We start from the raw sequence: 27,780 nt of genomic DNA, 5'->3' as shown, positions 1-27,780 counted from the left end.
GCACACCAGGCTTCCCCGTCCTTCACTATCTCCCAGAGTTTGCTCAGATTCATGTCCATTGAGTCGGTGTGCTATCTAACCTTCTCATCCTCTGCCGCCTGCATCTCCTTTTGCCTTCAATCTTTCCCAGCATCAGGGTCTTTTCCAATGAGTTGGCTCTTCTCGTCAGATGGCCAAAGTATTGTAGCTTCAGCATCAGCCCTTCCAATGAATATTCAGGGTTGATTTTCTTTAGGATTGCCTGATTTGATCTCTGCAGTTCACGGGACTCTCAAATACTTCTGAGTAGGACTCAAGATAATAAACCTGAAAAGTGGTAGTCTGTTTAATAGGATGTCAAAGAGATAGAGATTTGAAATTCTGTTAAGATTTTCATTAGTTATAAGGAAAGGGAACTATGCAACTCTTTAATTGGTTAGTAGATTTGCACTGGTAACTACATTATAAAATAGTATAAGCACTAAAGGCTTCAAAAGAAGAGTGAAAGGAATTTTAGAGATTAAAGAACTTCAGGTGAAATCAGTAAGTGAAGTTTCATAGAAACTGTGCAATATAATGAAATGAGAGGGGAAGTGTTTCAAATGTGACCAGTTTCAGTGACTTTATCTGCATTATACTTCAACTGCCCACTTTCGTGGCCGAACTTGTATCTTATAACATCTAGGATTGTATGACCTCTGACATCTTCAATTCAGATATTTTTATTCTTGAACTGCCTTTTTATTCACTGATTATTTTTAAGAATAATTTTGAATAATTTTGTAAAATAATTTCGAATTTACGGAAAAATTGTAATAGTACAGAGAATTCCCACATTCCCTTTACCCAGATTAATTTCAATATTTTGTCACATTTTATCACTCTCATATATATATATATATACACATATAACTTGTTGTATATATCTGTTATATATGTATATTCTTTACTTGAAACATTTAAGAGTAGTATGTTACAGTTGTACTGCATCTTCCTTAATACTTTTGTATGTATTTCCTAGGAACAAAGATAATCTCTTATGTAAAATCTCTATGAAGTTTAATTTAGATACACTTAAAAAATTGAAGTATGGTTGATTTATAGTATTGTGTTAGTTTCAGGTATACAGCAGTAGTTTATTTATTTATTTTATTTTATTTTTAAAAAATATGGAACGCTTCACGAATTTGCGTGTCATCCTTGCGCAGGGGCCTTGCTAATCTTCTCTGTATCGTTCCAATTTTAGTATATGTGCTGCCGAAACGAGCACTACAGCAGTAGTTTAGGTATATATATATTTCTTTTTTTTTCAGATTATTTTCCATTGTAGGTTATTATAAGATATTGAATATAGTGCCTTGTACTATATACAGTAAATCCTCATTGCTTATCTATTTTATGTATAGTATTTTGTTCTGTTAATCCATACTCCTAGTTCATTCGTCCTCCCTACTCTTTCCTCTTTAGTAACCATTAGTTTGTTTTCTGTGTCTGTGAATCTGTTTCTGTTTTGTATATAGATTCATTTGTATTATTTTTCAGATTCTATATATATAAATGATATCATATAATATTTGTCTTTTTCTGACTGACTTCAGTTAGTTTAATATTCTCTAGGCCCATCCATGTTGTTGCAAATAACATTCTTTGTAATGACCAAGTAATACTCCATTGTGTGTGTGTGTGTAACTCTATTTTTAGTTTTTAAAGGAACTTACATACTGTTTGCAAAAGTGTCTGTACCAATTTACATTCCCATCAACAGTATAGGAGGTTCCCTTTCCTTCACACACTCCCTCCAGCGTTTATTATCTATAGACTTTTTTTGATGATAGCCATTCTAACCAGTATGAGGTGATACCTCATTCTTGTTTTGATTCACATTAATAATTAGTGATGTTGAGTGTCTTTTCTTGTGCCTGTTGGGCACCTGTATGTCTTTTTTGGAGAAATGTCTACTTAGGTCTTTGATTAGGTTGTTTGTTTTTTGACAGTTAATTGTATGGGGTGTTTATATTCTTGGCTATTACTCGTCAATCACATCGTTTGCAAATATTTTTTCCCAGTTCATAGGTTATCTTTTCATTTTGTTGACAGTTTATTTTGCTGTGCAAAACATTTAATTTTGTTTAGGTTATATTTATTTTTGTTTTCTTTTGCCTTGGGAGACTAATCTAAGAAAATATTCCTACAATTTATATCTGAGAATGTTTTGCCTATGTTCTCTTCTAGGAGTCTCTTCATGGTGTCATGTCTTATATTTAGGTCTTTAAAACATTTTGAGTTCATTTTTGTATATGGTGTGAGGGAATGTCCTAATTTCATTAATTTACAAGTAGCAGCCCAGTATTCCCAACACCACTTACTGAAGAGATTATCTTTTCTCTGTTGTATTTGATTGCTGTCTTGTATATTAATTGACTATATAAATATGTGGGTTTATTTCTGGCCTCCCTATTCTGTTTCATTGATCCATATATCTTTTTTATGCCAACATTAGGCTGTTTTGATTACTGTAGCTTTGTAGTAGTCTCTGACAGAGAAGGCAATGGCACCCCACTTCAGTACTCTTGCCTGGAAAATCCCATGGATGGAGGAGCTTGGAAGGCTGCAGTCCTTGGGGTCGCTGAGGGTTGGACACGACTGAGCGACTTCACTTTCACTTTTCACTTTCATGCATTGGAGAAGGAAATGGCAACCCACTCCAGTGTTCTTGCCTGGAGAATCCCAGGGACAGGGGAGCCTGGTGGGCTGCCATCTGTGGGGTTGCACAGAGTCAGACACGACTGAAGTGACTTAGCAGCAGCAGCAGCAGCAGCAACAGCAGTAATCTCTGAAGTGTAGAAGGATTATGCCTCCAGCTTTGTTCTTTTTCATCAAGATTGCTTTGGCAATTCTGGGTCTTTTGTGGGTCCATGTAAATTTTAGTATTATTTGTTCTAGTTCTGTGAAAAATGTTATGGGTATTTTGATAGTGATTGTATGAGATCTGTAGATTGCTTTGTGTGGGATAAGCCATTTTAACAATATTAGTTCTCCCAATCCAAGAGCATGGGAGATCTTTCCATTCTTTTAATAATTTTCAATTTCCTTTATCAATGTTTTATAATTTTCAGCATATAGGTCTTTCATCTCCTTGTTTAAGTCTATTTCTAGGTATTTCTTTTTGACATAATTTTAAGCAGGATTATATTTTTGCATTCTATTTCTGATATTTCATCGTTAGTATAAAGTAATGTGACAAATTTCTTTATATTAATCTTGTATCCTGCTACCTTACTGAATTCATTTATTGGTTCTAAGGGTTTTTGTGTGGAGAATTTAATGCCTTTGCAGAGAGTATCTTGTCATTTGCAAATAGTGACAGTTTTACCTCTTCCCTTCCAATTTGGATATGTTTTATTTTTTTGTCTGATTGCTGTGGCTAGGATTTCCAATACTATGTTCAATAGAAGTGATAAGAGTAGGCATCCTCCCTATTCATTTTTTCACTTCTTATATGACAGAGAAAATACAAGTCATAAAAATAGGAGCTTCCTCAATTTGTTCGTACGTACATGTGCATCTACTGAATTATTGCAAAAGCTTCTTAATTGTTTTACTTATTTTCATTTACCATGTTGAAAATCTGCTTATCTGGTGATGAATTCTCTGTCAAAACCTTTCATGTTTCCCATTGCCTTCAGTTCAGTTCAGTTGCCCAGCCGTGTCCGACTCTTTGTGGCCCCATGAATCACAGTACACCAGGCCTCCCTGCCCATCACCATTGCTTTAGTATGGTATTAATTCTCTAATAGAGCAGACTCTGATGTTTTATTTCTCCAGGTTCTGCTCTAATCACAAGTCTGGTAGGTGCCACCCTCCATGCCTTCTATATTGTACCATAATGAACAGTTTATGTGTTTTTTTTTTCCATAATGAAAGTTATAAGCCTCTGTATATATTGTTTTCTTATCCTGGGCTTCCTTGAATAAATGGTATTGTTTAGTGGTACAGAACATGAAATTGATAGTAACTCTTGATGGATTTGAATTCCAGCTCTACCTCTTAATAGCTGGATCTCAAAAGAGTTGGACATGACTTAGTGACTGAACAACAGCAAGAATTTTAGGCTAGGTACGTAACTATTCTAACTTCTTTGCTTGTTAAATGAGGAGTAAAATAGAAGCTACCTCATACAGTGGTAAAGCACGTAGCAGAGAGTTTCACATGTAGTAGGAGTTCTATATATTATATCACTAATTACTTCCTGTGTCAGGCACTGTGATGGACATTGGAGAATAGAACATATTTGGGTCTTACCGTCTTAAGAGATTATATACTGTAGAGAAGAGAACCATAATTCAGTGATATTTGGGTTAAGTTCAAAAAGTTCTAGAAGAGGGACCCCTGAGTTAATTTTTTCTTACTTCAGGGGCTTTGAGTGTGGCATTCCCTATTCTGAAAAACCTGCTGTTGTTGTGTAGTTCCTAACTTATGTCCGACTTGTTTGCGACCCTATGGACTGTAGCCCGCCAGACTCCTCTATCCAGGGGATTTACTAGGCAGGAATACTGGAGTGGGTTGTCATTTCCTTCTGCAGGGGTTCTTCCTGACCCAGGGATAGAACCCGTGTCTCCTGCATTGGCAGGCAGATTCTTTACCGTTGAGTCACCGAGGAAGCCCCCCCAAACCTACTAGTTTTCAGCTAAAAGGACTGAAGATTCAAAAGCCTGAATAAATAACGGAGCATGGCTTACTAGAAATATTGAATAAAGGTTAGTATAGCTGGTGTGAAGAAGTGAGGGTGGGTGAGACTGTAAGACTAGTGTGAAATGAGGTTTATAAAGTAGGCCGAGACCACACGTATTAGATGACCAGGTCAGGGATACTGACCTCTATCCAAAAGCAAGAGGAAGTCACTGAAGCCTTTTACCTAGGGAGATAATACAATTCAGTTTATGTTTTTAAAAGGTCCAAGGTCCCTTGCCGACACTGTGACAGATTGGACCAGGGCAAGAGCAGGTGATGATGGTGTTATCTTGGACTAGGTGGTAGCAGAGGAAATAGGTAAGAAGGTTTTAGAGCCTAGAGATTCTAAATTTCTTTGTGACTGGATGTTGAGATTTGAAGAGGGTTAGGGATGAATTAATGCCTCTCCATTTCAATGTCTGACTATTTCATCATCTCTACCTAAGTCTCACTCTAAAAAGATGGGGTGTCACTCTTGTGCTTCTATAACACTGTCTACATACTTTGCTGAGTTTTAGCACATCTGCTATTATAGTTTACTGTAGCTGATTTGTTTTCCTTTTAAATTAAAATGTATTTGTGGTACATGATCAATAAATATTTGATAAATGAAAGCACGTAGTAACATAAAGCTAGATCATGAGTGAATACCGTACAGTATTTTAAGCCAGGTGTTTTGGTGATATATTGTTTTTGGATCAACCCATTTATAAAATAAGAATTCATTAAGAACTCCTCCTCCCCCCAAAACACCTTAATGGGTTGTTAACATTTTTTTTAAAACAGCATATCTCTGGAATAGGTATTGGCATTATTTGGGTCAAATAGAACAATAACATAATTTATACTTCTAGTTAATTAATCTGGAATGCATTTCTTTACCTTCTTTGTTGTGTGTTTTAAACAGGTCTCATGATAAGGATTTCTCTTGGGGCTTATTATTTTCTCTTAATTTATGAAGGTGGGATTTTGAGTACCTAGTATTTAAATATATATACAGACATCTTAGCTTTAGAAAAAAACCCAGCTGTGATATTTAAAAACTTTTCTATTCTCCCTGGGTAGTGGGGCCAGTATTTGGTAGCTGGTGCTGAAATTGAAAACCTTTGATTACATCCTTGCCCTGGGATTGTGTCAGTGGCAACTGTCACTCAATGGGACAGAGGGAAAGGAAACAAAACAAAAACCTCTCTGTTTTCTTAGGCAGTTTGACATATATTTTGGTTAATATAGCTCCTTCTGTATTTTTTATCATTAATTTCCTCTTTTGAAATTAAATGTTAAGTAGTTTTGGTTTGGGGCTTCTCTAGTGACTCAGATGGTAAAGAATCCACCTGTAATGCTGGAGACCTGGGTTCAATCCCTGAGTTGGGAAGATCCCCTGGAGGAGGGCATGGCAACCCCCTCCAGTATTCTTGCCTGGAGAATCCCCATGGACAGAGGAACCTGGTGGGTTATAGCCCATGGGGTCACAAAGAATTGGACATGAGTGAGCAACTAGCATAGCACAGTTTTGGTTTTGTCTTGGTATGGTTTGATTTTAACTTGGTATAATAGATAATTTTTAGCCCTAGTATTTCTATTGCTGAAAAACAAATATGTCAAATTGTTGGCTTTAGTAATGTGTAATATGGGAAGAAGGTAAAAGGAATTACTGTGCAGTAATATAACTTGCCTCTGAGATTTCACCAATTAAAAGGTATTTTATTATTGTATTGTATTAATTTCATTATATTTGTTTTATAAAAAAGAAGTCTGCTGTATGCTTTTGTGACCTAGAAGGGTAGGAACAACTATGAATAATGTAAATAATATAAAATATATACATTTTATTTAGTATTTTTTTATCTTTTTTTTTTAACATTAATTTATTTGGCTGCCCTGGATCTTAGTTGCAGCATGTGGGATCTAGTTCCCTAACTAGGGAATGAACCTGGACCTCCTGTATTGGGAACATGGAGTCTTAACCACTGGACCACTAGGGAAGTCCCTATTTAGTATTTTTAAAAAGATGATTTGCATATCTAACCCAATAATTAAAGTAATTACTAGTTCAAAAAATATTATTAGTGAAATACCAATAGATTCTAGTAAGGTTTACGACTTCATGAAAACCAGTGTAGGAAGCTCCGGCTTCCCTGGTGGCTCAGATGGTAAAGAAGCTGCCTGCAATGCAGGAGACCCAGGTTTGATCCCTGGGTCAGGAAGATCCCCTGGAGAAGAGAATGGGTACCAACTACAGTTTCTTGCCTGGAGAATTCCATGGACAGCGGAGCCTGGTGGGCCATAGTCCACGGGGTCACAGAGTCAGACATGACTGAGTGACTAACACACGCATGCAAACCAATGCTAATAATCCTGGGTGAAATTATTTAATAGAGTTTTTCCTTTTTTCTCTTTCATTACATTTCATGTAAATGAGTACAGTTGACTCTTGAACAGTGTGGGGTTAGGGGTGCCACCCACAGCATAGTTGCATATCTGCATATAATTTATATTGGTCCTCCTTATATGGGTGATTCTCCTTTGTCCATGGTCTGCATCTCAGATTCAATCAACTTCGGACCCTTGTAGTATGGTAGTATTTACAGTTGAAAAAAAAATTGCATGTAGGTGGATCTGTGCAGTTCAAACTCCTGTTGTTTAAGGGTCAGCTGTAACAGAAAACTTAATTTCTCTCAGTCAAATTTATATAACTTACTTTCTTGAGATACTAAGTAACTTTGCTCAAATTAGAAAAAAATAGTCTGATAATGGGTAACTTTTATTGAATATTACTGTAGTTCTGGTAGTAGCTTTCAAAACAACCTTGTGACATTAAGACAGTCTTGATACCTTTTTGCAGATGAGAGAAACTGAGTATTGAGCAGTTAAGTTACCTGTCCAAAAGGTTATGGAGCTAATAATTGATGGATCTGATCTTTAAACCCAGGTAGTCTGATACTGTGCTGCAACCTAGAAATGGTGGCAAAACTTTTTCAAAGTAAGAAGTTAGTAACTTTTTTATTTCTTAAAGCCATTCTTTATTCAGTTTTCCTTAATTTTTACCTAATGCCCTTTACTGTTCCAGGATCCCAGCTCTGATACTACATTGCATTTTGCTGTCATGTCTCTTTACATTCCTCTTGGCTATGACAGTCTCAGACTCTCCTTATTTTTCATGATCACTTTGATAGCTTTGAAGATTAATGGTCAGCTTTTTGGTAGAATGTCCCTCTGTTGGGATCCTGGAATACATACTACCTAGAAGTGACGAGAATCGATGAAGCCTATGACTTACTGAATTTGCAGTCTAATGGGGGTTGGGGAAGGACAACTTGGGGACCCCCAACAAGTGATTATAGCATTATGGGAAAGAATAGGACACACTGAGGATACACTTTCTCCAGATCACTAGCCATTTCTTTGTTTCCAATTGAGTTTTCCTCCTAGCAACAAGAGTGATCTTTCTTGATAATAAATCTAGTCAGATACTCCCTACTTGATAAATCCTAGTTTGATACCTATTGCCCTTAGAATAAAATCCAAATTCCTTTAATGTGTATTACTGAAAAAGACCCTTAATAATATCAAGTCTCTCCCCACACTTTCTCTAGTTACATCCAATTATAAGGAAGTAAAGGAGAAAAAACTCGAACTTTTTCTCACGCTTTTTAGTTTCTTTTCTAAAACTGTTATACAATTTTATTATTTTGAATTATTTTTTAAGGAGGATAAAAAAATTGACCAAAGTTAACATACAGGATATGATTTTTAAAAGCACATTTAAAAATTAGTTTCTAATAAATACCCATAAGAATGCATGGAAAATGGAGGTTACACAATAACTGAAAAGTGTTCCTGTTTGTTGACACTCTTAAAAATACTTCTAGGATCCTTATTTTATAAAAATAAACCTTCCATCAGTATACAGTATGTTTAAAAAATATACAAGATACTCTGACATATATTACAGTCATTCTGTTATAAAAATGTGGTTGTTCACGGAAATCAAAGGTGTAATCAAAAATCTTTCAACAAACAAAAGCCCAGGACCAGATGGTTTCACAGGTGAATTCTACCAAAAATTTAGAGAAGAGCTAAAACCTGTCCTACTCACTCTTCCAGAAAATTGCAGAGGAAGGTAATCTGAATTCATTCTATGAGGCAAACATCACCCTAATACCAAAACTAGACAAAGATGCTACAAAAAAAAGAAAACTACAGGCCAGTATCACTGATGAACATAGATGCAAAAATCCTCAACAAAATTCTAGCAAACAGAATCCAACAACATATTAAAAAGATCATACATCATGACCAAGTGAGCTTTATCCTAGGGATGCAAGGATTCTTCAGTATTCACAGATCAATCAATGTGATACACCATATTAACAAATGGAAGATAAACACCATATGATTATCTCCATAGATGCAGAGAAAGTCTTTGACTGACAAAATTCAACACCCATTTATGATAAAAACTCGCCAGAAAGCAGGCATGGAAGGAACATGCTATTGCTATTGCTAAGTCACTTCAGTCGTGTCTGACTCTGTGTGACCCCATAGATGGCAGCCCACCAGGCTTCCCCATCCTTGGGATTCTCCAGGCAAGAACACTGGAGTGGGTTGCCATTTCCTTCTCCAATGCATGAAAGTGAAAAGTGAAAGGGAAGTCACTCAGTCATGTTCAACCCTCAGTGACCCCATGGACTGCAGCCTTCCAAGCTCCTCCATCCATGGGATTTTCCAGGCAAGAGTACTGGAGTGGGGTGCCATTGCCTTCTCTGGAAGGAACATACTTCAGCATAATAAAAGCCATATATGACAAATCCACAGCAACATTATCCTCAATGGTGAAAAACTGAAAACATTTCCTCTAAAATCAGGAATGAGACAAGGGTGCCCATTCCCACCACTACTATTCAACATAGTTTTGGAAGTCCTAGCCACAGCAATCAGAGCAGAAAAAGAAATAAAAGGAATCCAGATTGGAAAAGAAGGAGTAAAACTCTCACTGCTTGCAGCTGACATGATCCGCTACATAGAAAACTCTAAAGACACCACCAGAAAATTACTAGAGCTAATCAATGAATAAAGTAAAGTTGCAGGATATAAAATCAATACACAAGTCCCTTGCATTCCTATATACTAACAGTGAGAAAACAGAAAGAGAAATTAAGGAAACAATCCCATTCACCATTGCAATGAAAAGAATAAAATACTTAGGAATAAATTTACCTAAAGAAACTAAAGACCTATATAGGAAACTATAAAACACTGATAAATCAAAGATGACACAAATAGATGGAAAAATATGCCATGTTCATGGATTGGAAGAATGAGTATATTACCCAAAGCAATCTATAGACTCAGCACAATCCATATCAAACTACCAGTGGTATTTTTCACAGAGCTAGAGCAAATAATTTCACAATTTGTATGGAAACACCAAAAAAACCCTGAATAGGCAAAGCAATCTTGAGAAAGAATGGAACTGGAGGAATCAACCTGCCTTACTTCAGACTATACTACAAAGCTACATACTGTCATCAGGACTGTATAGTACTGGCACAAAGACAGAAATATAGATCAATGGAACAAAATAGAAAGCCCAGAGATAAATCCATACACCTGTGGACACCTTATCTTTGATAAAGGAGGCAAAAATATACAATGAAGAAAAGACAATCTATTTAATAAGTCATCCTGGGAAAACTGGTCAACCACCTGTAAAAAATGAAACTAGAATACTTTCTAACACCATACAAAAAATAAACTTAAAATGGATTAAAGATCTAAACATAGGTGAGAAACTATAAAACTCTTAGAGGAAAACATAAGAAGAACACTCTCTGACATAAATCATAGCAATATCCTCTATGACCCACTTCCCAGAATAATGGAATTAAAAACAAAAATAAACAAATGGGACCTCAGTTCAGTTCAGTTGCTCAGTCGTGTCCAACTCTTTGCGACCCCATGAATCGCAGCACGCCAGGCCTCCCTGTCCATCACCAACTCCTGGAGTTCACTCAGACTCACGTCCATTGAGTCGGTGATGCCATTCAGCCATCTCATCCTCTGTCGTCCCCTTCTCCTCCTGTCCCTAATCCCTCCCAGCATCAGAGTCTTTTCCAGTGAGTCAACTCTTCGCATGAGGTGGCCAAAGTACTGGAGTTTCAGCTTTAGCATCATTCCTTCCAAAGAAATCCCAGGGCTGATCTCCTTCAGAATGGACTGGTTGGATCTCCTTGCAGTCCAAGGGACTCTCAAGAGTCTTCAACACCACAGTTCAAAAGCATCAATTCGTCAGTGCTCAGCTTTCCTCACAGTCCAACTCTCACATCCATACATGACCACAGGAAAAACCATAGCCTTGACTAGACAGACCTTTGTTGGCAAAGTAATGTCTCTGCTTTTCAATATGCTATCTAGGTTGGTCATAACTTTTCTTCCGAGGAGTAAGCGTCTTTTAATTTCACAGCTGCAGTCACCATCTTCAGTGATTTTGGAGCCCCCCAAAATAAAGTCTGACACTGTTTCCACTATTTCCCATGAAGTGATGGGACCAGATGCCATGATCTTTGTTTTCTGAATGTTGAGTTTTAAGCCAACTTTTTTACTCTCCTCTTTCACCTTCATCAAGAGGCTTTTGAGTTCCTCTTCACTTTCTGCCATAAGGGTGGTGTTATCTGCATATCTGAGGTTATTGATATTTCTCCTGGCAATCTTGATTCCAGCTTGTGCTTCTTCCAGCCCAGCATTTCTCATGATGTACTCTGCATATAAGTTAAATAAGCAGGGTGACAATATACAGCCTTGACGTACTCCTCTTCCTGTTTGGAACCAGTCTGTTGTTCCAGGTCCAATTCTAACTGTTGCTTCCTGACCTGCATACAGATTTCTCAAGAGGCAGGTCAGGTGGTCTGGTATTCCCATCTCTTTCAGAATTTTCCACAGTTTATTGTGATTCACACAGTCAAAGGCTTTGGCATAGTCAATAAAGCAGAAATAGATGTTTTTCTGGAACTCTCTTGCTTTTACCATGATCCAGAGGATGTTGGCAATTTGGTCTCTGGTTCCTCTGCCTTTTCTAAAACCAGCTTGAACATCAGGAAGTTCACGGTTCACGTATTGCTGAAGCCTGGCTTGGAGAATTTTGAGCATTACTTTACTAGTGTGTGGGATGAGTGCAATTGTGTGGTAGTTTGAGCATTCTTTGGCATTGCCTTTCTTTGGGATTGGAATGAAAACTGACATTTTCCAGTCCTGTGGCCACTGCTGAATTTTCCAAATTTGCTGGCATACTGAGTGCAGCACTTTCACGGCATCATCTTTCAGGATTTGAAATAGCTCAACTGGAATTCTGTCACCTCCACTAGCTTTGCTCGTAGTGATGCTTTCTAAGGCCCACTTGACTTCACATTCCAGGATGTCTGGCTCTAGGTCAGTGATTACACCATCGTGATTATCTGAGACGTGAAGATCTTTTTTGTACAGTTCTTCTGTGTATTCTTGCCATCTCTTCTTAATATCTTCTGCTTCTGTTAGGTCCATACCATTTCTGTCCTTTTATCGAGCCCATCTTTGCATGAAATGTTCCCTTGGTATCTCTAATTTTCTTGAAGAGATCTCTAGTCTTTCCCATTCTGTTGTTTTCTTCTATTTCTTTGCCTTGATTGCTGAGGAAGGCTTTCTTATCTCTTCTTGCTATTCTTTAGAACTCTGCATTCAGATGCTTTTATCTTTCCTTTTCTCCTTTGCTTCCTGACCTGCATATAGGTTTCTCAAGAGGCAGGTCAGGTGGTCTGGTATTCCCATCTCTTTCAGAATTTTCCACAGTTTATTGTGATCCACACAGTCAAAGGCTTACAACCCTACTGCCATACAACCCAGCAATCCCACTACTGGGCATACACACTGAGGAAACCAGAGTTGAAAGAGACACATGTACCTCAGTGTTCATTGCAGCACTGTTTACAATAGCCAGGACATGGAAACAACCTAGATGTCCATCGGCAGACGAATGAATAAGGAAGTTGTACATAAACACAATAGAATGTTACTCAGCTATAAAAAAGAACACCTTTGAGTTAATTCTAATGAGGTGAACGAAACTGGAGCCTATTATACACAGTGAAGTAAGTCAGAAAGAGAAACACCAATACAGTATATTAACACATATATATGAAATTTAGAAAGACAGTAATGATGACCCTATATTCAAGACAGCAAAAAAGACACAGATGAAAAGAACAAACTTTTGGACTCTGTGGGAGAAGGCGAGGGTGGGACAATATGAGAGACTAGCACTGAAACATGTATATTACCATATGTGAAATAGATGACCAATGCAAGTTCAATGCATGAAGCAGGGCACTCAAAGTTGGTGCTCTGGGACAACCCGGAGGGATAGGGTGGGGGATTCAGTATGGGGGAACACCTGTACACCGTGGCTGATTCATGTCAATGTATGGCAAAAACCACCACAATATTGTAAAGTAATTAGCCTCCAATTAAAATAAATTAATTACACTTAAAAATGTGCTTGTTAACTAGTATTTCTGATATTATTTCACCATCTGACCATTTTATGAAAGTTCTCATTTTCACATATGGTCATTCCATATTTTGCTAAGTGAGCATGCTATAAAAAGTAACATTTTTTAGAATATCTGCTGAATGTGACATTTCTGTGAAATTAAATGTTATTGCTTATATTTTTCCCAAGTGTCACAAAACTACATCTACTTTGCTGAAAACGTGCATATTACGTTTTAGCTTTACTTAATTTTTGAGATAACATTTTTGATGTTGAATTAGATGTAAACATGAATTAAATAAGTGGAATTACTTGGATTATCAACCAAGCATTTTTTTTAAAACTGCACTGTGCAGCTTGAGGGATCTTAGTTCTTACCAGGGATCAAATCCAGGCCACAGCAGTGAACGTGCCCCGTCCTCGCCATTGAACTGTCAAGGAATTCCCAAGCATTTATTCATATATGTTAAAGTTACAGTTTAAACATATTCTGTAGCAAGAGATTTATTATTTCCTGAGCACATTTGTCACATTTATGAATTATGACTTTACTTTTCTATTGATATGACTAATAAAGAGTTAAATTTAGTTGAGACTTTATGCCTTGTGAATGAGGACTGAGTATGGATTCCTTTTTTTTAAGACCTATGTGAACATATTTTTCACCATTTTTAATGGTGGTCTTGGTCACCTTTTTAAGTGCACTGCTTCTTAAAAACAAAAGCAAAAATGAGTGATCAGTCACATTGTGGAGGACAATAAACCAAACCTTGATCCACAACCACATAAGCTCATTTCAGAGGGGATTTTCTTATTAGTTTAGAGGGCTAAATGACTTCTAAATTTTCTTTCAGTTCTTGATTCTGAGGTTTTCAATTGTCTTTTATTTTCTCTACTGACCTAAATATGTCTGCATAAAATCATAATCTGTATGTTAATAGCTAATAAAGATATACTGGACCAACTTACACTTGTACCAACTTACAATAATGTTATATACACACGAATTCATAGAGAGAAGTACTTTGATTACCAAAATCATTTTAAAAATTAGTGATAGCACATTTGATCACATTACATTCCATTTTAATATACTTTTAGGTTAAAAAAAGGTCTGTTTCTTAAGACATAATTATTTCCTCAAGTATCTTATTTGTTATATTCTAATCCTCAAGATTTTTTCCTGATAAAAGTTGTTTTTCCATCAGGCATTATTTTAATTGTTGTTTTGAAATACTGACTTAATCAGTATAAGTTGCCAAGTATTAATATTTTTGGCATACATTCACATCCATTGTTGCAAAGACATATTCTTGTACTTTCATTTTAATTTAAATAGTTTATATTATTTTCTGACATCAGTAAAAACTTTTTAAGGCTTCCATTAGGCTCTTAGCATGTAAATAGGTTAATATAGCTTTCTGACTTGTTTCCACGATATTTTAGCCAAATATTATGAGACTGGGTCTTATATTTTGGCAATGATATACACAGTCTGGCTTTTTGTATTTTGAAGATGAAGAATCTAAATAAACAAAAGAAGTCAGGGATACTAAAGGGCAAGAGGGGAAAGTGATGCTTTAGTTTGGTGTTAGCTTCTTGATTGGCTCAACTACCTGGAACCTTTGATAGTAGTATTCAGAAGGAGTGTTAGAATTGTTAAACTTGATTTATTGTCTAAAATATGTATGCCCTTATTATTTTGTAAAGTTTTATCTATTTGATTTTTGGCTGTGCTGGGCCATTGTTGCTGTGCACGGGCTTTCTCAAGTTGCTCTGAGCAGGGGATACTCTTAAGTTGCAGTCTCAGGCTTCTCTTTGTGGTGGCGTCTCTTGTTGAGGAGCACAGGCTTCTCTAGGTGCTCGGGCCTCAGTAGTTGCAGCTAGCAGGCTCCAGAGCGCCAGCTCAGTTATTGTGGTGCTCGGGCTTAGTTGCCCCGTGATGTGCGCTTTAATTTTATAACCAACAAGACATTTGAATTAGGATGAAGTGTATTTATTACTGTTGTGTCTATTCTATCCAGGGGCTTTGCAGGTGCCACAGTGGAAAGGAATCCTCCTGACAATGCAGGAGACCCAAGAGACATAGGTTAGATCCCCAGCTCAAGAAGAGTCCCCTGGAGAAGGAAATGGCAACCTACTCCAGTATTCTTGCCTGGAAAATTCCATGGACAGAGGAATCTGGCAGGCTACAGTCCATGGAGTCACAAAGAGTCGGACAGGACTGAGCTCCTGAGCATGCATGCATGCTACTCTATTAAAGATTTGCTTTTCTTACTAGTTTTGAAATACCATAGGCAGCTTGCACAATAGGTGCTATTTTCATCTTGAGCTCTGGGTTTACTCTTTCAGGTAGCATTCTCAGCTATCAGTTATGATTGTTGGAGTCTGCCAGAGTAATTGCATGAAAAAAATCAACCTTGCCTTATTTTAATCTATTTAAATAATAGACTCATCAAAGGTTTTAAATTGTTTTTCTCCATAAGACTTCATTCATGTTAGTCTCATCAGTTTGAATAGTCTTGATCCTGTGATACAATATTTTGAAACAGTAACTTATTTAAGCTCAGATTTAACCATAGTAATTAGTATCTAATACATGTGCGTACATTCTCAGTCACAAAGTTGTGTCTGACTCTTCAACCCCATGGACTATAGCCCACCAGCCTCCTCTGTCTATGGGTTTTCCCAGGCAAGAATACTGGGCGGGTTGCCATTTCCTTCTCGAGGAGATCTTTTGGACCCAGGGATTGAACCCACTTCTTCTGTAGCTCCTGCATTGGCAGGCGATTGTTTACCACTGAGCCACTTAGGAAGCCCATCTAATGCATATATAGCACAAAGTTCTGGAGATAGACAATGATGATAGCTGCATAGTAATATAAATGTACTTAATATGACACCATCCTTATGGCAGAAAGTGAAGAGGAACTAAAAAGCCTCTTGATGAAAGTGAAAGAGGAGAGTGAAAAAGTTGGCTTAAAGCTCAACATTCAGAAAACGAAGATCGTGGCATCTGGTCCCATCACTTCATGGCAAATAGATGGGGAAACAATGGAAACAGTGTCAGACTTTATTTTTGGGGGCTCCAAAATCACTGCAGATGGTGACTGCAGCCATGAAATTAAAAGACGCTTACTCCTTGGAAGAAAAGTTATGACCAACCTAGATAGCGTATTCAAAAGCAGAATTATTACTTTGCCAACAAAGGTCCGTCTAGTCAAGGCTATGGTTTTTTCAGTGGTCGTGTATGGACGTGAGAGTTGGACTGTGAGGAAAGCTGAGCACTGAAGAATTGATGCTTTTGAACTGTGGTGTTGGAGAAGACCCTTGAGAGTCCCTTGGACTGCAAGGAGATCCAACCAGTCCATTCTGAAGGAGATCAGCCCTGGGATTTCTTTGGAAGGAATGATGCTAAAGTTGAAACTCCAGTACTTTGGCCACCTCATGCGACGAGTTGAGTCATTGGAAAAGACTCTGTTGCTGGGAGGGATTGAGGGCAGGAGGAGAAGGGGATGACAGAGGATAAGATGGCTGGATGGCATCACCGACTTGATGGACGTGAATTTGAGTGAACTCCGGGAGATGGTGATGGACAGGGAGGCCTGGCGTGCTGCAATTCATGGGGTCGCAAATAGTCGGACACGATTGAGTGACTGAACTGAACTGAACTGAATATCACTAAACTGTATGTATACTTAAAAATGGCTGTGGAAATTTTCATGTTATGTGTATTTTGTTACAATAAAAAAATAATGGCATCATCCTGATAAGTTTGGTTCCTGGAGGAGGGCATGGCAACCCACTCCAGCATTCTTGCCTGGAGCATCCCCATGGACAGAAGAGCCTGGTGGGCTATAGTCCATGGAGTTGCAAAGAGTCAGACATGACTGAAGTGACTTAGCAAGTACACACATGTAAGTCTGGTTAATGATTTGTTGTTGTTGTTGAGTCACTAAACTGTGTTTGACTCTTTGTGACCCCATGGACTGCAGTACCCTAGGCCTCGCTATCCCTCACCATCTCCCGGAGTTTGCTCAAGTTCATGTCCATTGAATCAGTGATGCTATCCAACCATCTCATCCTCTGTCGCCCTCTTCTTTTGCTTTCAGTCTTTCCCAACATCGGGGTCTTTTCTAATGAGTTGACTCTTCACATCAGGTGGCAAAGTATTGAAGCTTCAGCTTCAATGTCAGTCCTTCTAATGAGTTATTCAGTGTTGATTTCCTTTAGGATTGATTGGTTTGGTCTCCTTGCTGTCCAAGGGACTCTCAAGAGTCTTCTCCAGTACCATGGTTTGAAAGCATCAGTTCTTTGGCGCTCAGCCTTTTTTATGGTCCAACTCTTACATCCGTACATGACTACTGGAAAAACCAGCTTTGATCATATGGACCTTTGTTGGCAAAGTGATGTCTCTACTTTTTAATATACTGTGTAGGTTTGTCACAGCTTTTCTTCCAAGGAGCCAAGTGTGTTTTAATTTCGTGGCTGCAGTTACCATCCGCAGTGATTTTGGAGCCAAAGAAGGTGAAATCTGTCGCTGTTTCCACTATTTCCCTGCCTATTTGCCATGAAGTGATGGGACCAAATGCCATGATCTTAGTTTTTTGAATGTTGAATTTTAAGCCACCTTTTTCACTCTCCTCTTTCATCCTCATCAAGAGCCTCTTTAGTTCCTCTTCACTTTCTGCCCTTAGAGTGGTATTATCTGCATATCTGAAATTATTGATATTTCTCCCAGCAATCTTGATTCTAGCTTGATTACATTTGTTAATGATTACATTTGTTAAAATGTGTAAAGAATTTAGATTATTGCCTGATCCATATTAAGTGCTTCTAATACATATATATCCAATAATATATAAAAACAATTATACGCTGAAAACAAGTAGGATTTATCCCAGGAATGCAAGACTGCTTCAACATTCAAAAGTCATTTAATGTAACTCATCTCATCAACAGAGTAAAAAAGAAAAATTACTCGTTCCTAGTAGACTAGGAATAGAGGGAACTTCCTCCACTTGAGAAAGAGCATCTACAAAAACCTAAAGTTAACATCAGACTTAATGGTGAGAAATTTGAGACTTTCCCACTAAGATCAGGAACAAGGCAAGAGTGTCATATCTAGCCACACCCTTTCAACAAGATACAGTAAGTAATAGAGCTGTGGTCTGAATTTTTGAGCACCAGACCATATGTTGAAATCCTAACTCCCAAAAGTCATGTTATTAGTAGGTGGAATCTTTGGCAAGTGATTAGGTCATGAGGATGTAGCCCTCATGAATGGGATTACTGCCCCAATAAAAAAGATCGTGCAGAGGTCCCTACCATCTTCCACTATGTGAAAATACAATGAGAAATCTGTAACCTGAAAGAGAGCCCTCACTGAACCATACTGACATCCTGGTCTCAGAATTTCAGCCTCCAGAACTGTGAAAAATAAGTTTCTGTTGTTTATAAACTACCTGGTCTGTGATACTTTGTTACAGCAGCCCAATATCTTAGCCCAATAGACTAAGACAGCTAATGCAAGATACAAGAAGAGGAAATAAGAGTTCAGATTGAGAAGGACTGCCTTTACAAACATGTTAAAAATTGCATTAATTGGCATTTTAAAAATATTTTAGTAACTTTAAGAAAAATTACTCTATTCATTAGAATAAGAGGAATGTTTACTTACATAATTATCTTATCTATGAGTGTAAGAATTATAATATCCCTTCCATTTTTTTAAAATAGCAGCTTTATTGAGATATAATTCACATACCATCTAGTTCACTCTTTCAAGATATACAGTTCAGTTTTTAATATATTCATAGGTATGTGCACACATTACCAGTCAGTTTTAGAACAGTGTCATTAGAATGGTTGATTCTTTTTTTTGAACTTTGATTTTTAGGATTTTTTAAAAACCATTCTAATTTTTTAAAAATGCACAATTCAGTGACATTGCTGCTGGAGGAGACTCTTGAGTGTCCCTTGGATAGCAAGGAGATCAAACCTAAAGGAAATCAACCCTGAATATTCATTGGAAGGACTGATGCTGAAGCTCCAATACTTTGGCCACCTGATGCGAAGAGCCAACTCATTGGAAAAGACCCTGATGCTGGGAAAGATTGAGGGCAGGAGGAGAAGGGGGCAAAAGAGGATGAGATGGTTGGATGGCATCATTGACTCAGTGGACGTGAGTTTGAGCACAGTCCGGGAGATAGTGAAGGGCAGGGAAGCCTGGCATGCCGCAGTCCGTGGGGTCACAAAAGTCACACATGACTGAGTGAACAACAACAACAAGGAACATTCACAGTGCTCTGCAACTATCACCCTCTCCCTTATCAGAACTTTTAATCATTCCAAACAAAAACTTTGTACCCACTAGACATTAGCTTCCTATTCCTCTTGAATGTGAAGTTGCTCAGTTGTGTCCGACTCTTTGCGACCCCATGGACTGTAGCCTACCAGGCTCCTCTGTCCATGGGATTTTCCAGGCAATGGTACTGGAGTGGATTGCCATTTCCTTCTCCAAGGGATCTTCCCAACCCAGGGATCAAACCCAGGTCTCCCGCATTGTAGACAGATGCTTTACTGTCTGAGTCACCAAGGAAGTCATTAGTACAGTACAGTACAATAATTTCTCCAAGGGTTTCAGGAAGTTCCCAGGCAGCTACCATATTTGCACTCATGACCTCGCCACTTTTCCATTGTGAAGGTTGACTGTAGCCTTGAACCATGGCTGGCATTAGAGATGTACCCTCTGATTCTTCGCCCTGTTTCTTCTCCAAGCCTTCATAAAGGCTTTTTAGCTTTCTCTTGAATCAGCATTAAGCTGAGCAGGATTCGACACTGATGCTGATCCTGCATTCACCCTCTGAGAAGTTTCTCCATCTCCTCCATCAATTTTCCATGCTTCTTTGACATAATTGTTGACATCATCGGCACAGCAGACTTCACTTCACATGTTCCATGATCTTGTCCTTGTTCTTTAGAATCCTGCTCAGCCTCCAGCAATTCTGGAACAGGCTCCTCCTTGGCCAACATGGGGGGTTCATCCATGCTGCCTGCAGGTATGCCCCCAGGATCTCTCTCCTGGTCCACCTGTGGGGGCTGAGCATCCTCTGGAACCCCTTCTGGTGGTCCAGCAGGTGACACAGGATGGCTGGGCTGGGGGGTGCCCCCAAGGCTGGGCTCCGTGCTCTTCTGCAGGGAGCCTTCTGAATGGAAGGCTGAGTAACTCTGGTTACTGTTCTCATCATTGAGATCCAGCAGGATGAGAGGGCCGCCCCCTCAGGGACTGGCGCCCCTGCCCCTGCGCTCCCAGCCTCAGGATCTCTCCGCCCCTCCACCTGCCCTCCGGTGCTCCTCCTCCTGGGGAGTCCACCGCTGGCACCCACTTGAAGATATGAAGGGAAGTGTCGCCCACAGTCACCCAGCACTTCTCCCATCTCCGGACCTTCTCGATGGTTGCCATCACCTTCTTGATGTCATCCTTGGCTCGGCTCCGGGTCTCGGCCTGCACGGTCCGGCCGGCCATACTGCCTATTCCTCTTATCTCCTGACAGATTCTTCCCAGCTCCTGGCAACCACCATTCTACTTTCTGTTTTTACGAGTTTTACTATTCTGCGTCCCTCATGTATTTGAAATCATACAATATTTGTCCTTCTGTATCTGGCTTATATCACTTAGCATATAACATCTTCAGAGTTCATCCATGTTGTAGTATGTGTCATAGTTTCATAGTTTTGTTCCTTTTTAAGACTGAATGCTATTCCACTGTATATATACGCCACTTTCATTTATGTATCCACCTGTCAATGGATATTCGGGTTGATTCCACCTTTCAGCTACTGTGAATAATGCTGCTGTGAACACTGATGTGCAAATACTTGAGACCCTGTTTTCAATTATTTTGAGTGTATATCCAAAAGTGGAACTGCTGGGTTTTATGGTTATTAGGTTTTGATTTTCTGAAGAACTACCATACTGTTTTCCACAACAGCTGAACCATTTTATATTTCCATCAGTAATGTACAACTGTTCCAATTTTTCCATATCTTCACCAAGACTTGTTATTTCCTATTTTTATAATAGATATCCTAATGACTAGTGAATTTGGAAAACTCAGCAGTGGCCACAGGACTGGAAAAGGTCAGTTTTCATTCCAATCCCAAAGAAAGGCAATGCCAAAGAATGCTCAAACTACCGCACAATTGCATTCATCTCACACGCTAGTAAAGTGATGCTCAAAATTCTCCAAGCCAGGCTTCAGCAATATGTGAACCATGAACCTCCAGATGTTCAAGCTGGTTTTAGAAAAGGCAGAGGAACCAGAGATCAAATTGCCAACATCTGCTGGATCATCGAAAAAGCAAGAGAGTTCCAGAAAAACATCTATTTTTGCTTTATTGACTATGCCAAAGCCTTTGACTGTGTGGATCACAATAAACTGTGGAAAATTCTGAAAGAGATGGGAATACCAGACCACCTGACCTGCCTCTTGAAAAACCTGTATGTAGGTCAGGAAGCAACAGTTAGAACTGGACATGAAACAACAGACTGGTTCCAAATAGGAAAAGGAGTACTTCAAGGCTGTATATTGTCACCCTGCTTATTTAACTTATATGCAGAGTACATCATGAGAAATGCTGGTCTGGAAGAAGCACAAGCTGGAATCAAGATTGCCAGGAGAAATATCAATCACCTCAGATATGCAGATGACACCACCCTTATGGCAGAAAGTGAAGAGGAACTCAAAAGCCTCTTGACAAAGGTGAAAGTGGAGAGTGAAAAAGTTGGCTTAAAGCTCAACATTCAGAAAACGAAGATCATGGCATCCGGTCCCATCACTTCATGGCAAATAGATGGGGAAACAGTGGAAACAGTGTCAGACTTTATTTTTTTGGGTTCCAGAATCACTGCAGATGGTGACTGCAGCCATGAAATTAAAAGACACTTACTCCTTGGAAGAAAAGTTATGACCAACCTAGATAGCATATTCAAAAGCAGAGACATTACTTTGCCAACAAAGGTCCATCTAGTCAAGGCTATGGTTTTTGCAGTGGTCATGTATGGATGTGAGAGTTGGACTGTGAAGAAAGCTGAACGCTGAAAAATTAATGCTTTTGAAGTGTGGTGTTGGAGGAGACTCTTGAGAGTCCCTTGGACTGCAAGGAGATCCACCAGTCCATTCTGAAGGAGATCAGCCCTGGGATTTCTTTGGAAGGAATGATGCTAAAGCTGAAACTCCAGTACTTTGGCCACCTCATGTGAAGAGTTGACTCATTGGAAAAGACTCTGATGCTGGGAGGGATTGGGAGCAGGAGGAGAAGGGGATGACAGAGGATGAGATGGCTGGATGGCAACACTGACTTGATGGACGTGAGTCTGAGTGAACTCAGGGAGTTGGTGATGGATAGGGAGGCCTGGCATGCTGCAGTTCATGGGGTCGCAAAGAGTCGGACAGTACTGAGCGACTGAACTGAACTGAACTGAGTGACTAGTGATGTTGAACATCTTTTCAGGTACTAATTAGCCATTTGTATAACTTCTTTTGAGACTTGTCTATTCAAATTTTTTCATCTTTTCAAATTGGGTTGGTTTTTCTGTTGTTGTTTAGTTGTAGGAGTTCTTTATATATTCTGAATATTAATCCCTATCAGATATATGCTTTGCAAATTTTTCTCCCATTCTGTGGGTTGTTTTTTCACTCTCTTAGTAGTGTCCTTTGATTTCACAAAAATTTTAATTTTGATGACATCCAACTTATGTATCTTTGGTTGATATTTTTGTGATATTACAAATGGAATTTAAAAAATTCCTTTTCAGATTGTTTGTTTTTATTATGTTGAAATGTGACTGATTTTTGTGTGTTGATTTTATATCCTGCAACTTTGCTGAATGTATTTATTTGCTCTGTCGGGTTTCTTTTTTTTCTTAGACTGAGGGTTTTCTACATAATAAGATTGTCATCTATGAACAGAAATGAGTGTACTTCTTTCTTTTCAACTTGGATGCCTTTTATTTCTCTTTCTTGCCCAGATTAACTGACTAGAACATCCAATACTATATTGGAAAGTGGTAAAGGAGGCCTTTTTATCTTATTCCTGATCTTACAGGAAAAGCTTTGTCTTTCAGCACTGAAAATGATATTAGCTGTGGCTTTTTCATATAGGCCCTTATCATGTTGAAGAAGTTCCTTCTGTTCCTAGTTTTCTGAATATTATTATCATGAAAGGATGTTGAATTTTGTCAAATGCTTTTTCTATATCAGTTATCCTAATCATGTGTCTTTTCTGCCTTCATTCTATGAATGTAGTGTGTAACTCTAATTGACAGTCTTGTGTCTCTGGAATAAATTCCATTTGGTCTTGATGTTTAATCCTTTTAATATATTGCTGAATTTGTTAACCACTACGTTTTACTGTCATTTTTTAATAGTAACTTAATTCTTTCCTTGCCAGTTTCTTACCCAAAAGATAGTTCTCTTGCTATACAAATTGTTCTGTGACATAGAAAAACAGTTAAGCATTCCCCAGTTTTGCTATATGAAGGAAATAAATATAATTCTGTTAACAGTACCCAACAAAACATCAAAAAGGGAAATTGTGAGTTGTCATATCCAAATGGGACATGGATTGTCTCATATATAATTATTAACTATTTAGTAAGCATTTATTGAGAATTTAGTATGTTCCAGGCAGTGTCAAATTTGTTCTCAAGGTGTTTACAAATGTGGAAGGGGAGACTAGTTAACCACTGAATACAATACAGTTTTATATAGTATTATAATAAAGATATCCATGGGTGCTACATGATTACACAGGAAGGTACCTAATTCAAAAAGAAGATGAAAGAAAAGTGTGTTACTCTTAAACTGTCTTGAATGATAAGTAGAAATTATCCAGAAAAAGGAGAGGACTGTTTCATACAGGGGACTATCAATCATAATGACAATGAAAAAGCATAATAATTGAAAAACTACAAATATTTCCAAGGTGGAGAATCTGTATGGAAAAGTATTGAGAAATGACATTTTTGAGGTAAGGAAGGGCTAGTTTGTAGACGTGATTTAGGAGCTTGAATGCTTTTTATTTTTTTGAAAAAACTTGGGAATCATCGAAAGATTTTAAACCAGGAAGTCATATGAACAAATTTTTGTTTTAGACAGATAATCCTAGCAAAATGTGGACTATGGTTTGAAGGATGGAATGGAAATGGAGGGAAAGGAGACTAAAGGCAAAAAGACAGGAAATGATTGCATTAATCCAGGCCAGAAGCAATGAAGGTCTAGACTTAAACAGTGGCAGTGGAAATGGAAGAGGGAGACTGATTTTGAAAGTATTTAATAATTAGAATCAAAAGGTGTTGATGATCAAATAGAACTGTGAGGATGGGTTGTTGGAAATTAAATTGGTTGGCTTGATAAATTTGGAGGAAAGTGATCAGAGAATCAGTAGAGCACAGTAGTGAGAAGGAGTAGCAGACATTCCTTCATGTCTGAAGGAATGAAACTTAATGGAGTAGTAGTTTCAGGGTGAAATAAGAACCCTATCAGACAAGTCCAGAAGATAGGCCATTTTATAAGACATTGCATAGCCTGGTCTCTTCCACAAGCTAATTTCATTGGGGGACAGGAGACCAGGAGAGAATGAAAGACTGTTTTAGTTTAAAAGAGACCAAAAAATTTTAAAACCAAATGTATGACATAAACTTAAATTAGAGTGTAGGTTGAAAAAATAACTGTAAAAAAGACATTATGGTACAATTTGGAAATTTGCATATTGAATAGATATTAGATATTCTTAGTGAATTTTTATGAATTTTAACGATATCATAATTATATTGGGATTATGTAGAAGAATGTCCTTATTTTTAGGAGATGCATGTTGAAGTATTTAGGGATGAATAATTGTAATGTCTGTAATCAGAGACAGGGATTTAGGAAAGAAGAAAAAATGGCAAAACATTAATAATAGTTTGATACAGGTGGTGGGTAGAGAGTTGTTTACAATACTAAGCTTTCAGTTTCAGATTCAAACTTCAGTTTGCCATGCCAGCAGCTATTTATGTAGCATTTACATTGTATTAGATATTATAAGTAATCTAAAGATGATTTAGCCTGTATACATGTAGGTTATATGCAAATATTATGGTATTTTATATTAAAAAGGACTTGAGTGTCCTCAGATTTTGGTATCTGCAGGTCCTGGAACCACTCTCCCCATGGATTCCGAGGGATGACTTTTTTCAATTCCTGATCAAATTTTAAAGTATAAGATCCTCAATTTTTGATAGTTTATTACCAGTGAGAAACTTTGTTTATGTAAAAATGTGAAAGCATTTTTCTCAGCCATTAAAAAATTTAAAACAATTGAAATTATAATTTCAAAAACTCATCCTTTTTAAATTGAACTGTAGTTGATTTACAATGTTATATTCATTTCAGGTGTACAACATAGTGATTCAGTATTTATAGATTATATTCTATTTAATGTTATTATAAAATAGGGACATATTTCCCTGTGCTGTATAATATATCCTATTTATTTGTTTATAATTTTTATTGGTGTATAGTTGATTTACAGTACTGTAAATTAGTTTCTTCTGTACAGCAAAGTGAATCAGTTATCCATCTACATATACCCACTCTTTTAGATCATTTCCCATATAGGCCACTGTACAGTATTGAGTAGAGTTTCCTGTGGTATACACTTAGTTATCTGTTTTACATAGAGTACTGTGTAGATGTCAATCCCAATTTCCCAACTTGTCTTTCCCCCTCTTATCCTATGGTGACCATAGTTTTTCTTTTTAAAATTTTTTATTTATATATTTTTGGCTGTGCTGGGTCGTTGCTGCTGCTCAGATTTTTCTCTAGTTGTGGCCAGCAGGGACTACTCTTTGTTGCAGTGCTCAGGCTTATCACAGCGGTGGCTTCTCTTCTAGAGAAAAGGCTCTGGGGCTCTTGGGCTTTGGTAGTTGTACATGTTGGCTCAGTAGTTGTGGTTCCCAGGCTCTAGAGCACAGGCTTGTGGTGCACAGTCTAGAGCACAGTTACTCTGTGGCATGTGGGATCTTCCCAGACCAGGGATCGAACCCATGTCTCCTGCATTGGCAGGCGGAGTCTTTACCACTGAACCACAGGGAAGCCTAAATTTGTTTTCTACATCTGTAACACTTTCTGTTTTGTAGATAAGTTCATTTGTACCCTTTTAACATTTTTATTTTTATTTTTTTTAATTATTTATTTATTTGGCTGTGCTAGGTCTTCATTCGGAGAAGGCAATGGCCACCCACTCCAGTACTCTTGCCTGGAAAATCCCATGGACGGAGGAGCCTGGTGGGCTGCAGTCCATGGGGTCACAAAGAGTCAGACACGACTGAGCGACTTCCCTTTCACTTTTCACTTTCATGCATTGGAGAAGGAAATGGCAACCCACTCCAGTGTTCTTGCCTGGAGAATCCCAAGGACAGAGGAGCCCGGTGGGCTTCCATCTATGGGGTCGCACAGAGTCGGACACGACTGAAGCAGCTTAGGAGGAGGAGGAGGGAGGTCTTCATGGCTGCACGTGGGCTCAGGCTCTCCAGGTGTGGCGAGCGTGGGCTGCTCCTTGTTGAGGTGTGCCGGCTTCTCCCTGTGCTGGCCCCTCTCGTTGTGGACCACGGGCTCTAGGCCTGTGGGCTTCAGTAGTTGCAGCACATGGGTTCAGTAGTTGTGACACATGGGTTTAGTTGCTCCACAGCCTGTGAGATCTTCCCGGATTAGGGATTGAACCCATGTTCCCTGAATTGGCAGGTGTATTCTTAACCACTAGACCCCCAGGGAAGCCCTGTACCCTTTTTTTAGATTCCACATGTAAGTGATATCATATGGTATTTGTCTTTCTCTGTCTGACTTACTTCACTCCATATGACAATCTCTAGGTCCATCCATGTGGCAAATGGCATTATTTCTTTTTTTTTTGTTATTATGGCTGAGCAATATTCCATTGTATATATATATATCACATCTCCTTAAACCAATTGTCTGTTGATGGGCACTTGGATTGTTTCCATGCCTTGGCTATTGTAAATGGTTCTGCTGTGAACGTTGGGGTGCACGTATCTGTTCAGATTGTGATTTTCTCTGGGTATATGCCCAGGGGTGAGATTGCTGGGTCATGTGGTACCTCTATTTTTAGTTTTCTAGGAAGCCTCTGTATTGTTTTCCACAGTGGCGGTACCAATTTACATTCCCGCCAAAAATGTAAAAGGGTTCCCTTTTCTCCGCAACCTCTCCAGCATTTATTGTTTGTAGATTTTTTGATGGTGGCCATTCTGACTGGTGCTTATTTATTTTATATATAGTAGTTTGTGTCTCTCAATCTCATTCTCCTATTTCACCCCTCACTCCTTTCCCCACTGATAACCACTAGTTAGTAGTTTGCTCTCTGTATCTGTGAGTCTGTTTTTGTCAAACACACCCTTTAATTGAAAAGTATAATTGAAAATTTTGTGATGTAATACAAATGCTTTTTTAAAAAATATTTATTTTTATTTATTTATTTGACTA

At 38.3% G+C, this 27,780-nt stretch overlaps 1 protein-coding gene, 1 non-coding gene and 1 pseudogene across 5 annotated transcripts in view; 1 reads left to right on the top strand and 2 right to left on the bottom strand.

Moving 5' to 3' along the window:
- EFCAB2 (EF-hand calcium binding domain 2) overlaps positions 1-27,780 on the top strand; it is a 111,600-nt gene that overhangs the window by 11,550 nt on the left and 72,270 nt on the right. The gene's annotated exons all lie outside the window — the stretch shown is intronic.
- LOC113907112 lies at positions 1,143-1,249 on the bottom strand. Its single transcript, XR_003515100.1, has one exon. It is a non-coding gene; the product is annotated as a U6 spliceosomal RNA (small nuclear RNA).
- LOC113906480 lies at positions 19,792-21,377 on the bottom strand (annotated as a pseudogene).

This window comes from Bos indicus x Bos taurus, chromosome 16 (assembly GCF_003369695.1).
Source record: "Bos indicus x Bos taurus breed Angus x Brahman F1 hybrid chromosome 16, Bos_hybrid_MaternalHap_v2.0, whole genome shotgun sequence".
Taxonomy (NCBI): Eukaryota; Metazoa; Chordata; class Mammalia; order Artiodactyla; family Bovidae; genus Bos; species Bos indicus x Bos taurus.
Note: the sequence above shows the minus strand (reverse complement) of the source record. Positions and strands in the feature narration are given on the sequence as shown.